General features: G+C 39.2%; 1 protein-coding gene across 4 annotated transcripts in view; it reads left to right on the top strand.

The window, feature by feature from the left end:
- Window positions 1–18,160, top strand: part of GABRB1 (gamma-aminobutyric acid (GABA) A receptor, beta 1) — a 790,923-nt gene that overhangs the window by 669,794 nt on the left and 102,969 nt on the right. The window lies entirely within an intron of this gene.

Genomic DNA, 18,160 nt, shown 5'->3' with positions numbered 1-18,160 from the left:
TTCTGCTGTGCATGGGGTTGCTATGAGTTGGTTCTGACTCGATGGCACCTGACAACAACAACATCCATTAACCTGTTCATGATTTTGACTACAGAGCATCCCAATTCATCCAGTCACTCAAAGGACAGAACAATTGTGTGCACATAAAATTTTATGCATCGTCCATCTGTTGGCTAAGAAATAAAGAGTACTCTGTTTTGTTTAAGGCACATTAGGCATGGTTATTTAAAAGTCCTCAGGCAGCAATAGCTCATATCACATTTTGTTAAATATTCCTTGAGCACACAATGCATTCAAGCTATTGTGGTAGGTGCTGAGAATACAAAGGTGAATAAGAAACAATCCCTGACCTCCAGATCCTCACAGAATAACAGTAGAGAAAACAGGTAAATAACTACCTCTAGTACTCTGTGAAAGGAGCTCTGGTAGTGTAGTGGTTACGAATCAGGCTGTGAACCACAAGGTCAGCAGTTCAAAACTACCAGCTGTTCCGTGGGAGAAAAGATGAGGCTTTCTGTTCCCATAAAGATTTACAACCTTGCAAAAAACCCTGTACAGGGTCACTATGAGTCGGAATTGACTCCACTCCATGGCACATAACAACAACAACAGCAAAGTACTCTGAAAGGAGCCCTGCTGTCACAATGATTAAGAGTTACCCTGCAAACCAAAAGTTGGCATTTCCCACACACCAGCTGTTCTGCAGGAGAAAAGACCTGGTGATGTGTTCCTTTAAAGATTCTAGCCAAGGAAGTTCTATAGGGTCGATGGCATGCAACAACAACACAACAGTTGTTATTGTTAGTTGTCATCAAGTTGCTTCTAAAGCATAACAAATTTATGTACAACAGAATGAAGCATGGACTGGTTCTGTGCCATCCTCACAGTTGTTGCTGCGTTTGAGAACATTGTTGAAGCAACTTTACCGCTCCACCTCAGTAAGTGTCTTCATTGTTTTTACTAATATTCTTCTCCATGGACTGGTCTCTCCCAATAATATGTCCAAAGTACATGGGTTAAAGTGACACCATCCTCACTTACAAGAAACATTCTGGAGTACTTCTTCCAACACAGATTTTTTCTTCCTTCTGACAATCTATGGTATATTCGGCATTAGTCTCCAACACCACAACACAAATGCATCAGTTCTGTTTGTTCTTCCTTATTCATTGTCCAGCTTTTGCGTGCACTGAGGTGATTGAAAATATTAAGGTGGACCTTAATCCTCAAAATGCCATCTTTGCTCTTTCAGTACTTTAATGAAATCTTTTGCAGTAGATTTTTTTCTTGGCTGACGCTTCCATAGGATTAATTATAGATCCAATTAAAATGAATTCCTTGACTTTATAACAAATGCAGTACTTTTTGAAAATTTCATGTACAGTCTGCTATATAGAAGGAATAGCAGAAACAACGCAGATGTGAATGTGTGTCTGTGTTTAAATGTGTATGAGTGTGTGTCAATGGGGCTTAGTCATGGGATATTTCATGAACATTGTTGTTGTTGTTAGGTGCCAAGTAGTTCGTACCAACTCATAAGGAGCCTATGCACAAAAGAAGGAAACACTGCCCAGTCCTACGCCAACCTCACAATTGTTGCTACATTTGAATCTATTGCTGCTGCCACTGTGTCAATCCATTACGTTGGGGGTCTTCCTCTTTTTCTCCAGCCCTCCACTTTACCAAACATGATATCCTTCTCCAGGGACTGGTCCCTCCTGATAACATGTCTGAAGTATCAGAGACTAAGTCTCGCCTTCCTGTCATCAAAAGAGCATTCTGGCTGTACTTCCAACACAGATTGGTTTGTTCTTCTGGAAGTCCATGGTACTTTTAAAATGAGGAATTACAGCAAAATTTTAAACTAAATAAATATGAAATTCAAAAAGATTAACACTTGTTTTAAAAGAAAATTAAATTCAGTGAGATTTAAAATAATTATTTTAAAGTCACAATAAATGTGATAAAATTTTAAAGAAAATATTCATATAAATAAAATAGAACCAGTGAGATTAAAAGCTGAAAGCATGAACATTAGAAGGATGGAAGAAAAAGGTAAAACAAGAAAAATGTAAGCCAAAAGGAATACTTAGAAGTTGAACATAAAATTTTGGTTAAAAAGTATTTAGAAGGCATCTCCTTAAAGTGGAATAAAAAAATTTTTTTTAGTGGGAAATAAAGACAAAGGAAAAAGGAAAGTCCTAAAGAATAAAATCAGAACAAACTAAAATAAGAACCAAAAAAAAAAAAAAAAAAAAAAAAAAAAAAAAAAAAAAAAAAAAAAAAAAAAAAAATCAGTAACCAACATATACCATGGCAACAAAAATTTCAAAAATAATATCGGGAGGCTAATTTGTATCATAGATTATCTTCTTGATGTAATAAAGAAACAAAAGAAGCAAGCCAAAGAAGGGAAAGACAGAAACCCCTTGTAAAGACCACTCTGAATAAGTGTTTTTGCTTCTGGTGTATTTTGTTTACTTCTCCGATTTCCTTTTGGAAGTTCTTCTAACTCAGAGTTGGAAAAAAATTAAAATACTATTTTTCTCTTACCTTAAGCTCAGCCTTCATAATTGTTTACAATGAGGGATGCAGACAGAAGCCATAGCAAGCCCACTCCAAATCTACTGCCATTAAGTTAGTTCCCATTAACGGTGACCTTATAGGATACAGTAGAACTGCTTAGGATTTTCGACACTGTAAATCTTTACAGCAGTAGACAGGCTCGTTTTTTTTTGTTTTGTTTTTTTCCTGAGGAGCAGCTGGTGGGTTTTGAATGGCTGCCCTTTTACTAAAAAGCCCAACTCATAGCCATTACACCATCAGGTCTCCTGATGTCATGTAGTTGTGTACCATCCAGTTGGTTCTGGCACACAGGAACCCTGTGTAGCATTTGCAAGGCTTTCAGTCTTCTGTTGTTACTAGGTGCTGAGAGTCAGTTCAGACTCATAGTAACCCTCTGTGCAGTAGAAACAAAAAGTGAACGGTCTGTGCCATCCTCACAAGTGTTGTTATCATTGAGTCTATTGCTGCTTTCAGTGTTTCAATCCATCTCCTTGAGGGTCTTCCTCTTCTTCACTGACCCTCCATTTTACCAAGCATGATGTCCTTCTCCGGGTATTGGTGTCTCCTAATAACATGTCCAAAGTATGAAAGAGAACTCTTGCCAACCTGGCTTCTAAGGAGCATTCTGGCTTCATTTTTTCCATCACAGATTTGTTTGTCTACTGGCATTCCACGTTACTTTTAATATTCTACTCCAGAGGATAGATAATTCAAATGTATCTGTTCTTCTATGGTCTTCCTAGCTCATAGTCCAACTTTCACATACATATGTGGTGATCAAATATATCATGGTCTGGGTGTGGTGCAACTTAGTCCTCAACTGGTATCCTTGGTCTTGAACAGTTTAAAGAGGTCTTTTGCCTAATGCAGTATGTCCTTTGAGTTCTTGGCTGTGCTTCCATGAGTGTTGAGTGTGAACCCAAGCAAAATGAAGTCTTTGAAAACTTCAAACTTTCCTGTTTATTATGATTATCTATTGGTACAGTCATGAGGATTTCTGTTTAATTTACATTGAGATGCAATCCATACAGAAGTCTGTAGTCTTCTATCTTTATCAGTAAGTATTTTAAGTCTTCTTTTCTTCCAGTAAGCAAGGTTGTGTCATCTGCACATCACAGGCTGTTAATGAGTCTTCCTCCAATCCCAATGCCATGTTCTTTTTCAACCCTCATTTTTTTTTTTCCCTCAGAATAGAGATTGAATAAGTATGGAGAAAGGATATAAGCTTGGCACATAATTTTCCTAATTTTAAACCACTCGGTAGCCTCTCGTTCTATTCTAAGGATTGCTTCTTGGTCTATGTACAAGTTCCTTATGAGTACAATTAAGTGTTCTGAAATATTCATTCTCCTCAATGTTATAGATAGTTTGCCATGATCCACAGTTGAAAGCCTTTGTATAGTCAATAAAGCAAAGATAAATGCCTTTCTTGTATTTTCTGCATCCAACTAAGATCAATCTGATGTCAGCGATGATATCCCTAGTTTCATGTCCTCTTCTGAATCTTGAATATCTGGCAGTTCCCTGTTGATGTACTGTTGCAACTATCTTTGAATTATCTTCAACAAAACTTTACTTGAATGTGATTATTAATGATATTTTTTGATGATTTCCACATTCTGTTGGGTCACCTCTCTTTGAAATGAACACATATACGGATCGCTTTCAATCTGTTGGCCAGGTAGCCGTCTTCCAAATTTCTTGACATAGATGAGTGAGTGCCTCCAATACTTCATTAGTTTATTGAAAGATATCGGTTTTATTCCATCAATTCTCAGAGCCCTTTTTTCTTTTTTTTTGCCAATGACTTCAATGCACGTTGGACTTCTTCCTTCAGGACCACTGGATGTTGATTACGTGCTACCTCTTGAAATGGTTGTGAACATTGACCATTTCTTTTTGGTACAGTGACTCTGTGTATTCATTCCAACTTCTTTTGATACCTTCTGCTTCATTCAATATTTTGCCTGTAGAATCCTTCAATATCAAGGCTTGATTTTTTTCCTCAGTTCTTTCAGCTTGAGAAATGCTGTGCATGTTCTTCTCTGTAGTTTTTCTAACTCCAGGCCTTTGCATATTTCATTGTAATAGCTGACTTTATCTTCTTGATCTGCCCTTTGAAATTTTCTGTTCAGCTCTTTTACTTCCTCATTTCTTTTAGCCTGTCTATGCTCAAGTTGTTGTTGTTGTTAAGTGCCGTCGAGTCGATTCCGACCCATAGCGACCCTGAACAGGGTTTCCGAGGCTGTAAATCTTTACAGGAGCAAAAGCCTCATTTTTCTCCCTCGGAGCTGCTGGTAGTTTCGAACTGCTGACCTTGTGGTTCACAGCCCGATTCATAACCACTATGCTACCAGAGCTCCTTCTATGCTCACAATCTCTTCTGACATCTCTTTTTGTCTTTTATCTCTTTCCTGTATTTTTAACGCCCGTTTGCTTTCTTCCTGGTGTCTAATGAATTAAATCTGCATGTAAATATTTATGAGAGCAATTGTTGTTAAGTGTCTTCGGGTCAGTTCTGCCTCACAGTGACCCTGTATAAGGTTTCCAAAGAGCAGCTGGTGGGTATGAACTACTGGTCTTTTGGTTCACAATCTAATGCTGATCCTACAGTGGCACACGAGGAGCAGAAAGTCTCATCATTTTCCTACTGATGGATTCAAACTGCTGACCTTGAGATCAGCAGCCTGATAAGTAACCCACCATACCACCATGGCTTCCCAATACAGCAGCTTAAATAAGGTGTTGTTGTTGTTGTTGTTGCTGTGTGCCATGGAGTCGCCTTAGGAAAAATTCGAAAGCATACTCTGTTGTTGAGTTTGGGTTGTTCTTTTTAGTACTGCCCTACCTAGAAGGAGCTCTGGTAGCGTAGTGGTTACGAATCGGGCTGCAAACCTTAAGGTCAGCGGTTCGAAACTACCAGCCGCTCCGCGGGAGAAAGATGAGGCTTTCTACTCCCGTAAAGATTTACACCCTCGGAAACCCTGTACAGGGTCGCTATGGGTCGGACCCGACTCGATGGCACTTAACAACAACAACAACTACCTAGGATGATGCTGTGGGTTAATGCGCTAGACTTCAAGGTTGGTTTGAACTACAAGGTTGGTGGTCCAAGCTCAACAAGCGCTCCTCGGAAACCCTGTACAGGGTCACTATGGGTCAGAACCAACTGGATGGCACTTAACAACACAACCCTTCAATCTATTATGCATTAATTAGTTAATTGTCACTTGGTATTAATTAATTTAAGAAGTCCTGGTGTTGTAATGATTAAGTACTTGGCTAGTAACCAAAGGTTAGTGATTGGAACCCACAGGAGGAAAGACCTAGCAATCTGCCAGTGCAAATATTACAGCCTAGGAACTTGTGGTGTAGTGAATTATATAATGTCTCTTCTAACCACAGTCTATAACTATCACCAAGCAACATTTTTGCCCAGGCTGGGTTTGGGTAAGAGAAGGTGGGAGAAGACACTGATAGGATGACATAATCCAGCTGTGGATGTTAGCAGAATTCATTGTAATTGTCAAATCTGAAACTCTAGCATGGATTTAAAATAAGCCATCTCAGAAGCAGGAGGGGAGATCTCAGTACTATCAAGAAGAAAGGGCCAGGAGTGGAACTCATCCTTTGGACCTCAAGATCCCTGTGCATTGTACTGTTCCTCCTAGGAACAGAAAATTGTGATGACAGAGGAGTGGCAGAGGAACTGTAGCAGCAGAAACAGGAACTAGAGCAGGAGATAGAGCAGTGGGCTTCCCAGTCCACAGAACAAGTCAAGCTGAGTGACTTTGGGCTGGGAGCTTGCTTGTAGTGTGGGGTGCCTCCAGGCACTTAAATTGGGGACCTGGTTTTGCTGCCCCACAGAGCTAGAGCCAAGTGCCTTCAGGCTAAGACTTATAATGGAATGGTGTGTCCTGTGGCCATTTATCAGCAGCTGACTGGAACAACTGTGCCTGAACATTTCTAACTCTGAATTGTAACCTGTTAACTTCCCTAATAAGCCCTGTTAACTGTGAGAATTGTTGGAGTTCCATGTGGATACTGCAATTGATTATTGAGTCATCATGAAAAGTAGACAGTGTCATGGAAGGGATGGTTTGTTGTCAATATTTTTTGCATCAATTCTGCAGGGACCATTCTCTGTAATACAGGTTTGTTATGAGTTGGAATCATCTTGATAACACACAGCAATAGCAATATAAATTAATTTTATTCAACCATTTCCAGAATAATTTTCCTTTTAAAAGTGGGTATCTGGAGATATATTTTAGGTAGAAATTATTCTTGCCTATTCTTGGTTTTAGTTATTAGAAATACCAGGAAACTTAGTGGTGGATGTCTTCCCTTTGTCTCCTCCTTCTCATGCCGCCCCTGATCTGTGCCCCAGGATGTTGGCCTGTATCCTCTCTGTCCTGGAGGATTATCTACAGGTTCACTAGTCCTTAGTGCTCTGGTTGATTCTGTCAATGAGAGATATGGGCAGAGATTAGAACTGAGAAGAGAGTGAGATCAAAGTATTTATTCCAGCAGCTCCATTGACCACATCCTTCACCAAGACCAAAACCACTACATGATGGGCTTCTCCTGTAGCCACTTCTGTACCTGAGTACAGGTAATCTGCTTTCTCCCTTTGTTCCTCCAGGCCTAGGTGTGACTGGAAACTGGCACCCTAGTTGTTGCTAGCCCTCCCAGGAAGATGTCACCATCTGTTGTTGATTTCCCTTCGCCCAGTTCTCAGGGTTGTGAATGCCCTTTTATCAACTCCCCTCAATTACTCACATTGAGTGTGCCATCTGTTTCCTGCTGGGACCCTGATTGACCCTGTAGGTAAAAGTATGTCATAGTCATATTTAGCTCTGGCATTTTTCACCTAACATTCAATGCCCTCAAACTGCCCACAGGCTGTTTATGGTCCCCATTTGACACACCTCGAATGCTCAGAATGTATCTGTCTGCCTTCTTCTCCCATTCAAGCGTTCCTAGATAATGAGCCATTTTCTAAAGACCCAGATCTTTTTAGGTGGCTACAGGTGAGTTCACATACAATTTTGTCTGCTTGAAAATACATTGTGTATTACCCAGGTAGCAGAAAATCTCCTAATGACCCTCAAATTACAACATAGGACTGAATTGTTAAAAAGGAAAAAGAAAAAGTCCTTAACTAATATCCTTTCTACTGGTCTTGTCCACCACCTAATTAGTTTCTCTATGAAGACATTTTCATTATACTCACTGATTTTAAAAGACTTAATTGCTTCTCATTGCCCATGGGATACATTCAACCATTTGAGATCCATGGTGTGGCTTCAAACTAAGTCTCCAACCTTATCCACTACTACAGTGAGGCCTTTGTACCAGAGAATAGCATATAGTGGGAGAGAAAAGAATCTCCAGATGGCCACCACTTTCTAAAATGGTTTCTCTTTATATACTTTAGTGACAAAAGAATAACATCATATGACTGAGGTGGATGAGAAGGCATTTATCCATTCTCCATGAGAAGGCATTTATTATTGTCCTTTGATTTTAGTGTCTAACCCAAAAATACTCAAGGGTCACAATGTCATGGAAAAATTGCAACTGTGTCTTGCTCATCACCATTTTCACAAATAGTTTCATGCACTATCAAATTTCAGTTTCTAATGCATTTTAGACTTTTAAAGTGTTTTTGAGCGATTGTGACATTAGATTATAACACTGCATGCTAGTTATAACCTCAAGTACCAAAATTGTAGTATATCCTCCAATCTGAAAGCTGCATAAATTCCTTTTTTTTTTTCCCAGTCAAACCCAACCATCCCCACTGTATGCATTCCCAATTCCAAGACTTCCTTCCCATTATTTCCTTCCTCGAAATATTTTTTTTATCCTGAATGTGATTATCTGGTATATGTTGGGAGCGCGGTGGCTCAATAGGATAATCACTAGACTGTAAAATTACAAGGTTGGTAGCTCAAGCCCACCAGCCACTCCACAGGAGAAAGATGAAGCTTTCTACTTCTGCAAAGATTTAAAACCTCAAAAATCCTACACAGGGTAACTATGAGATAGAACCAACTGGACAGCACTTAGCAACAACTGGCTTATGTTATGTGCCCGGTGATTAGTATGACAATGCTGTATCCTTTCACCACACTTATTCAAACTTTATGCTGAGAAAATAGTCCAAGAAGCCCACTATATGAAGAAGTATGCAGCAACTGGATTGAAGGATCAAAATATAGAGGACAACAGCCTTTGATCTGAACATAAATAAAACAAAAATCTTCACACCTGAACCAGCATCACAGTAAATGGAGCAAAGTTTGAAGTTGTTAAGGATTTCATTTTACTTGAGTCTACAGTCTACGCCCCTAGAAGCTATCAGGAAATCAAATGATATATTTCAATGGGCAAATCTGCAGCAAAAAATTTCTTTTAAGATGTTATTTTGAAGACTACCTGACCAAAGCCTTGATATTTCCAGTCTCCTCATCTGCATGTGAAAGCTGAAGAATGAACAAAGAAGACCAAAGAACTGATTCCTTTGAAAGATAATGTTGACAAAGAAAATTGAATATACCATGGATGGCATGAAGACAAACAAATATATCTTGGAAGAATTTCAAAGTCCAATTGTTCTTTAGAAGTGAGGATGTTGAGACTTTGTGTCATATACTTTGAACATGTTGTAAGGAGGGACCAGTCCCTGGAGAAGGACATCATGCTTGACAAACTGGAGAGTCAGTGAAAAGGAGGGAGACCCTCAATGAGATGGATTGATACAGTAACTCCAACAATGGGCCCATATGTAGCAATAATTGTGAGGGTGCTGCAGGACAGGGACGCGTTTCATTCTGTTGGATGGAGGGTCACTAAGAGTCAGAACTGATTTGACAGCACCTAACATCAAGAACAACAACCTTTTGTACCGTGGTGGCTTGTGTGTTGGTACGATACTGGAAGCCATCAGGGTCACCTATAATGGACAGGTTTCAGAAGAGTTTGCAAACTATGATAAACTAGGAAGAAATGGTTGGCAAGCTACTTCCAAAATTTGGCCAATGAAAACAATATGGATCATAACAAATTAGTGTCCTTTTGTCCAATTATAATGCTGGAAGATGATCCCCTAGGTTCATCTTCCACAGTAGACACTCCACAGTAGCTGTAGCAATGAATTTAAGCATGCCAACACTCATGACGATGATACTGGACACAATATCTCATTCTGTTATATGTAGAGTTGCCATGAAGCCAACTCAATGGCAGTTAACAAGAAAACTCATTTTAAATTCTACATTTTCTAGACAACATTTTTACCAACGCATGGCACTGGGATAAAGCGCTGGACCATAAAGTCGGTTTGAACCACAAGGTCAGTGGTTCAAACTCACCAGCCGCTCATCAGAAACCCTATATGGGGTTGTTATGAGTCAGAATTGACTCAACGGCACTTAACAACAACTTTATAACACCACCACGTGTCTGTCAGTTTGTCATATTGTGGTGGTTTGCATGTTGCTGTGATTCTGGAACTTAGGCCACCAGTATTTTAAATACAAGCAGGGTCACCCATGGTGGACAGGTTTCAGATGAGCTTCCAGATGATGACAGACTAGAAAATAGGAGACTGACTACTTGAGAACATTTAGTCACTGAAAACCTTATGAATAGCAGAGGAAGACAATCAGGTAGTACCAGAATATTGTCAGATATAGTGCCAGAAAATGAGCCTCTTAGGTTGGAAGGCACTCAAAATATGATTGGATAAGAACTATCTCCTCAAAGTGGTCTTAACTGTGGTGATGTGAGTAGAGTAAAGCTTTCAGGACCTTCATTTACTAATGGGACACAATTCAAAATGAGGAGAAATAACTTAAAACATCCATTAAAAATTGGAACATGAAATATACAAAATATGAACCTTGGAAAATTGGAAGTTGTCAAAATGAAATGGAATGCATAAACATCAATATCCTAAGCATTACTGAGCTGAGATGGACTGGTATTGGTCATTTTGAATCTGACAACCACAAGAGTTACTATGCCAGGATTGACAAATTGAAGAGGAATAGCATCATGTTCATCATCAAAGGGACATTTCAAGATCTATCTTGAAGTACAATGCTGTCTGTGATAGGATAATATCAATATGCCTATAATAAAGACCAGTTAATACAACTATTCAAATGTATGTACTAACCACTAGCCAGTGATGGTGAAATTTCAGAATTCTACCAACTTCTTCAATCTGAAATTGATCAAACATGAAATCAAGATGCGTTGATAATTACTGGTGACTGGGATGTAAAGGTTAAAAACAAAAAGTTTTTCCATCAATCATTGGAAAATATGTCCATCATAATAGAAACGATACTGGAGATCACATGATAGAATTTTGCAAGACGAACAACTTGTTGACTTTCCACTGTGGATCATAACAAGCTATGGACCACATTGCAGAGAATCAAAGTAACCTGTACATAGAACAACAGACAGTTGTTCAAACAGAAGAAGGGAACACTAATGGATTAAAATTAGGAAAGGTGTGCACTGGATTGTATTCTTTCACCATACTTATTTGATCTTTGAAGTCCTGGTGTGGTTCTGTAAGATAAACACTCTGCTACAAGATTGGTTCGAACCTCAAGGTCAGTCATTCGAGTTCACCAGCCACTCCTCAGAAACAGGGTCATTATGAGTCAAAGATGCTTTGACTGCATTTAACAACAAAATAAATTTCAATCTGTATGCTAAGCAAATAATTTGAGAAACTGGATTATATGAAGAAAAATGTGGTATTAGGGTTGGAGGAAGATTCATTAGCAACCAGCAATATGCAAATGATATCACCTTGATTACTGAAAGTGAAAGGGATTTAAAATACTTACTGATGAAGAGCAAAGACCACAGCCTTCGGTATGGGTTGCATCTCGATGTAAAGAAAACAAAAATCCTCACCATTGGACAAATAAACAACATCCATATAAGACTGACATTGGACAAGACCTCATTTTGCTTGAATTAACCATCAACAGTCATGGAAGCAGCAGTCTCAAAATCAAATGACATATTGTAATAGGCAAATGTGCTGCACAAGGCCTCTTTAAAGTGTTCAAAAGCAAAGATGTCTGTTTGAGGTCTAAGGTGCACCTTACCCAAGCCATGGTATTTTCAACAACTTCATATGCATGTGAAAATCGGACAAAGAATAAAGAAGACTGTAGAAGAATTGATGCATTTAAGTTATGGTGTTAGAGGAGAAAAAAGTACCATGGACTGCCAAAAGAACAAACAAATCTGTGTTGGAAGAAGTACAGGCAGAATGTCCCTTAGAAGCCAGAATCCATCTCTCATACTTTGGACAAGTTATCAGAAGGGACCAGTCCCAGGAGAAGGATGTCTTGCTTGGTAAAGTGGAAGGTCGGCAACAAAAAGGAACACGTTGATGAGATATATTGTCACAATGGCAGCAACAATGGGCTCAAACATAGCAACAATCATAAGGTAGGCACAGGACAGGGCAGTGTTTCATTCTGTTGTGCATAGGGGCACTATGAGTCAGTACTGATTAGATGGCACTTAACAACAACAACTTTATGTCATGTGTTTTTTAATATAGGCCAGATTTTCCTGACTAGAACATAAGCTCCTCAGAGAATTGACATATCTTATATCTTTCTACCCACTGCCCTAAGACTTGAGAGTGAACATAATTTTAATAAATAATTTATATTAAAACCAATTCTTAATCTACCTACCTAAGACAGCTATAAGGAACCGGATCTGTTAACCTAATAGAAAATGGACACCTTCACTGTATACTTCTTATCTACTCCTAGAGTCATTGAACAATCCCTATGAGGAACGTGTTGACATTGATCTTCTACCTAAACAGAATTTAAAAAGCAGGGCAAGTCTAATCAAGTTAATGTCATGTTTTCCTTAAAACCTTTCTTGGCCTCTTTCTTTACAAATAATCCCTTTGTTATGTCATGCAGTAGTTCTTTGTTGTCCTCACCTTGTCTTCAGTTTAAATCTCTTCAGTGTTCTAATCCCTAAATTCACTGACTCAAATAAGACAGATCTTTTTCTTTTATATAAGGATGACTCAAAAAGTGTTATTACAAAATCAGAGAAATCTGTACTAAACAAATAGATCTAAGTATGAAACTATTGTTTCTCAATGTATCTTCCAATTAGCTGTATACATTTCTGAAGGCGGTGTTTCCATCTCTCAAGCCCTTCCTAGAAGAAACCTGAGCTCTTTGATATACGCCACCTTAAAAAGGCAGTTTGGGCATCCTCAATATAGTGTCTTTTTCACTGTTCTTTGAGTTTTGGGGGGGAAAGGAAGTCTGAAGGGGCAAGGTCAACTTGTAGGACAGCCCTTGAAAGCCTCAAAAAAATGAGTAAATGTATTGTCCTGATGGAAAACATTTCTTGGTGCAACTGTCCTTGCCTTTTTCCTTACCAATATTATTTTCATTTTTCTTTAAATGTGTTTCTAATAAACCCCTATGATCACCCTGTATCCTTTGAGAAAATCTATTACACCTTTGAGATCCCAAAAAGTAGTCACCATAAACTTCTGAGCTGACCTCTCTATCTGGAACTTAACAGGTCCAGCAGATCCTCTTAAAAAAGCCACTGTTTGAATTGGACATTTTCTTTTTTTTGAAGGAACCCTAATGAAACTAAGATAATTGTATCACTGAGTGAACTTATCTACAACCACTCATTCATTGCAGAGACATGTTTAAAAACATGTTTTACTTGGAATAAACCTGTGCATGTGTAAACTGGAGCCCTGGTAGCAATAACTTGTCAACTTTACCCTCATATCACAAAAAAGTCCAGAGGTAGATGGGTGGGTCACACTGAGTATGTGGCTCTGTTCCATAAGATATCCGAAGACCCAGCTACCTTCTATCTTGTGGTGAAGGTTTGCTGGCCATACCCACATTCTGCCAACAAGAAGTGGATGGAAAGGAATTGGAGGGGAAGCAATTTTCTTTGAATGAAGTAGCACAACACATGACTTCCGCTCACATTTCATGGCTAAGAACATTGTCACATGATTTCACTCTACTACAAGGAACTTAAGAATTAGTTCCTGGATGGGCTGGTCGAATGCATGCTGAAATTTAGGAGCATAGAACTGATGCTATGGAGTTATGGTGTTGGAGGAGAATATTGGAAAGTGCCATGGGCTGCCAAAAGAACCAATAGATCTGTTTTGGAAGAAGTACAGACAGAGTGCTCCTTGGAGGCCAAGATAGCCAAACTTCGTCTCTCATACTTCGGACATATTGTCAGGAAGGAACAGTCACTGGAGAAGGATATCATGTTTGGTAAGGTGGAGGGTCAGAGAAAAAGAGGAAGACCCCCAACAAGATGGATTTGCCAAGTGGCAGCATCGATAGACTCAAGTGTGGCAACAGTAGTGAGGTTGGCCCAGGATTGGGCAATGTTTCATTCTGCTGTGCATAAGGTCGCTATGAATTGGTACTGACTCGATGGCACCTAACAACAACATTCTTAAATGTAAAAAGGAGATGTATATCCCAGCATAGGGGGAATAATTCGCAGTCTCTGCCACATCAGGTAAAGTTCATATCATAACTAGAACATTATGTAACCTGGTCCTGGTGTGGCACTATAGGATAAGCACTGGACTGTCAACCCTATAGTCAGCAGTTAAACTCACCAGCTGCTCCTCGGAAGCCCTTTACAGAGTTCCTATGGGTCAGAACTGGGACTTAGCAACAATAAAGAGTAAATGGAGGAGACATAATATAATAGTTCTATAATAGCATTCTCTCCTTTCATGAAGGAGACTTGGATTCATTTCTGACCCAATGCATTTCATGAATGGTCACAACCTTGTCAATCAGTGAAGGCTTGCATGTTGCTAGATGTTGAACAGGTTTCAACAGAGCTTCCCGACTAATGTAGATGAAGGGAAAGGTCTGGTGATCTACTTCTGAAAAATGAGCCAAAAAAAACCTTATGGATCCCAATGGTTTCACCCCATTGTGCATGGGGGATCATCATGAGTTAGGGGCTGACCACCATAACTAACCACTGAAATAAAGGGAGAATCTGGAGTCCCTGGGTGGTGAAAATAGTTAATGTGCTTAGCTGCGAACCAAAAGTTTAGAGGTCCAAGTCCATACAGAGGTACCTCAGAAGAAAGGCCTGGCAATCTGCTTCCAAAACCCAGCCACTGAAAACATTATAGAGCACAGTTCTACTCTAATACACATGGTGTCACCAGGAGTCAAAGTCAACTCAAGAAAAACTTGTTTTACTGGTAACAAGGAATCAGGTTGTTGATCATGACTGTGTAGGCTGTACTCTCAGCATTCGTGCCTCTGGCCCAGTAACATATCACTACTCCCGGCCAGAAACCTGAAGTTCTTGTTTAAAGATACCCAGAACCATGTTCCATGATAGACATTCTCATCTGTATTCCAGCTTTTGTGAATGAACAGCCTGAATGTGAGTCTGATCATTTCAGGTTTCATACAGCCATACTTCTTTTCTGCAGCCTGTAGACCTGTCTCTAGTTATTATTATCTATCACCCAGCACCCCTGGACTCAGACCTAACATGCTAGGCCAGTCATTCTTAATTGTAGTCTCAGAGGACATTTGAGAATGTCTTGAGATGGATTGGGGTTGTTATAACAAGCATCTAGTGGGCAGAGGACATGATGTTTCTAAACATTCTACAATGCACAGAATACCCCCACAACAAATAGTTATTTAGCCCAAAATGTAATAGTGCCAGGGATGAGAAACCCTGTTCCCACTCAATTCTGATTCTTCCCTGAACTGTTACTGGGAGCCCGAGTCAGGCTGCCAGCATCTTAGATTTTTGTAGTTGGGGCAGTGTCTTTTACCCACACACTTTTATACGATCACCCACATTTTGGACTGCTTCTCTTAGTAATCTATGTTAAATTTAGTAAACTCAGTAATCTATGTTAAACTTTGGTGAAGTTGGTCTTTTTTAATGATGTAAAATATTATCTTTTATGGAATATTCTAAGTTGTCCTCAATACTAACCAAGAATGATTATAGGCCATTAGTCTAGTGGGCAGAACATGGAACCAGATTCTTACTCTTACTCTGCCAGGAATACCATCTGTCATCTTGAACAAACAAATAATCCTTCTGAGACTCAGTTTCCCCTTTCAGTAAAATGAAGGCTTACATTGTTCCAGTCACTGAATTATTCTTATTGTGTCCAGTCCCCAAGCACAGTAATTACCTATTATCTCCTCTTTTACTTACACATATACACACGGAGTCCTGGTGTGGCGCTGTGGGTTAATGCGCCAGACTGCAAAGCCATTTGAACTACAAGGTCGGTGGTTCAAGCTCACCAACTGCTCCTTGGAAACCCTATATAGGGTCACTGTGGGTCGGAATCGACTCGACGGTACTTAACAACAACACAAACATACATGCCCTCGTCTTCATAAAATCAGTAATTCCTAAGCTAACTTTATCTTTTCTAAAATTAAACTAGTAGCAGTTTGTTGCAACAGTTTTTAAGCCAATAAGCAAGTCTATCCATAGCCTCTTCTAATCCATTTTTCTAATTTCAAACTTGCCATCCCTCAGTTTAATTGTGTGAGCTCAGCCAAGTCTTTTAATCTCTCTGGGTCTTAGTTTATACTTGGCAAAATGAAAGCATTCATTTCTAATTTCCCTTCCAAGTCTGATATACCTTGCCTATCCAGAACCTCTGCAGGCCAAACCTTGCACCCTCCTGAGCCTGGGCAAATGATTGGTACCATGGAAATATAATCACAATCAGAAATGAAAACCTCAGCATTTCATAAAATGCCAGTAGGAAAAGTGCTTATTTGTTATAATGCCAAGAACAGTGACTGAGTATGAACATACAAACAGATAGCTATTTTTTGCTTTCCATCGCTGCAATCTTGTTTTCATTTGTTTCCTACTGTATTTTATAGCTCAAACTCAAAGAAACAGAAGGGAAAATTAAATTTAAGTGTAGACACATCATAGAGATACTTCTTTTCAATCTTCTAACTCATTCCAACCCAATTTCCTATATTATGTATAAATAGAAATTATATGTATATATAATATTTATTTTAGTCCTGTGTATATATAAATTTTATTTTAATTTTCAAGCTTCTCAAAAGTGACTCTTTGGAATTTGGTAAACAAATTATGGTGCAGTTGAATTACTTGATATGGCTCTTCTAGCTATAGTCTTGTAACTCTTACCAAATTACTGAGTAGGACTATGAAATAATGTGAATGCACTGCAATGAGGGGTTTGCTCAGTTTTGTCATCCTGCTTGGTTTAAAATAAGCCATCTTCCCATTTGCGTCTCTCTGTCTAGAGACAAGAAGAATGATAAAAATTGAAAGCACATGAAAATAATTAGTCCACTGGACTAGTGAACCGCACCAACATCTTCTCCATGACTGTGAAATCAGAAGAACTTGGTGGTGTCTGGCTACTACTATCAACTGCTCTGAAAGACATCACATTACAAGGTCCTGGATAGAACGGATGAAAGCTGTAGAGCAAATCATTTTTAAAAACTGGCTTCCTGGTTGGATAGAGGTTAGTTGAATTCCAAGACTGTGGCCCTTAGTCACCCTTCACGTCTGGAACTGAACTCAACCCTGTGGCTTGATTTTCAGCCAAACAATAGACAGATCTAGAAGAGGAATAATAAGATTAGTGAGGTAAGTACATCTCAGAAAAATCAACCGTTTGATATCAAAAGAACAGCATTTAGTCAAGGACAGAGTTCAGAAGAGTTATGAAATACGGAGGAATACAAACAAGAAACACAGGGAGGAAGCGGGATAAGTGATTTTACATTGAGAAGCTTGTCATCGGTGAGATGAAACAAAATGTGTGTGAATCATAGAACGTAAAACTGATGATCTACTCTTTAAACCTTCACCCAATTCACAATACAAGGTTAAAAAATACGTAAAATAATACAATGAATCACAGCATCAGCAATTAGGGATCTCACTGTCATCAAGAAAGAAGAGGCAGAAGCAAAGCGGGTCATCTGGACCCCGAGATCTCCAGGCTGAACCTCTTTGATCCAGGAGACAGCCGTGGTGCCAAAGGAGTGTGAAAGAAGCAGCAGTAGAAACAAGAGCCAGAACATGCAACAGAAGTCAGACGAGGTCAGACACTGCTCCCATACTAGTCTTACAAAACCTTTACATACTTCAGTAATTCACTTTTAGGTTGAGGATCAATTATGTAAGGCTTTGAGCCACTACCCTGAGAATTAGAGCATGCTTGAGAAGGTAGAGGTGTCAGCTTTGAGCCACTATCCTGAGAATTAGAGCATGCTTGAGAAGGTAGAGAGTCAGCAAAAAAAGAGGAAGGCATTCAATGAAATGGAATGATACAGCATCTGAAGTAATGGACTCAGACATCAACAACTATGAGTATGGTCCATGACCATGTAACCTTTTGTTCTGTTGTATGTCATGTTGTTATGCATCAGAACTGACTTGATGGCACCTAACAACAATAACAACAAATTAATTAGCTTAAATTTAGGGTAATGAAGAAAGAAACTCACAG

The sequence above is a fragment of the Chrysochloris asiatica genome, unplaced genomic scaffold, assembly GCF_000296735.1.
Source record: "Chrysochloris asiatica unplaced genomic scaffold, ChrAsi1.0 scaffold00209, whole genome shotgun sequence".
NCBI lineage: Eukaryota > Metazoa > Chordata > Mammalia > Afrosoricida > Chrysochloridae > Chrysochloris > Chrysochloris asiatica.
Note: the sequence above shows the minus strand (reverse complement) of the source record. Positions and strands in the feature narration are given on the sequence as shown.